Here is a 374-nt window from a genome sequence, read left to right on the forward strand (position 1 = left end):
CCTCCCTGGTGGGCAGCCGTCTGCGCGAGCCATGTTGGTCTAGTGGTCTGTTTTATGACAGTTTTGTGGAAACTCCTTCCTCTTCCGGAGCAGCCTCTGTTCCGTGACCTTGTTTGCACTTACCTGCTGTTGGGACACTTCCCAGGAAGGGCTGAACCTGAGGCCCCAGGAGGGAACCGGGTGGGGATCTGGTCGAGTACAGCGAGCGGTTGCGTTCAGAGTCCTTCCGGAGGGGAGCGGGCCCTGCTCACCGTAGACCTTTCTCTGCTGCGAGCGGTCCGCAGCTCCCCCCTGCACACAGCGGGCTGCCAAAACCCGACGCAAAGCAGGACCCGGTCCTGCCCTCGGCACCTCTCGCCTGCCTCTGCTCCGCG

This window comes from Pygoscelis adeliae, unplaced genomic scaffold, assembly GCF_000699105.1.
Source record: "Pygoscelis adeliae isolate BGI_AS28 unplaced genomic scaffold, ASM69910v1 Scaffold160, whole genome shotgun sequence".
In the NCBI taxonomy this organism is placed as follows: domain Eukaryota; kingdom Metazoa; phylum Chordata; class Aves; order Sphenisciformes; family Spheniscidae; genus Pygoscelis; species Pygoscelis adeliae.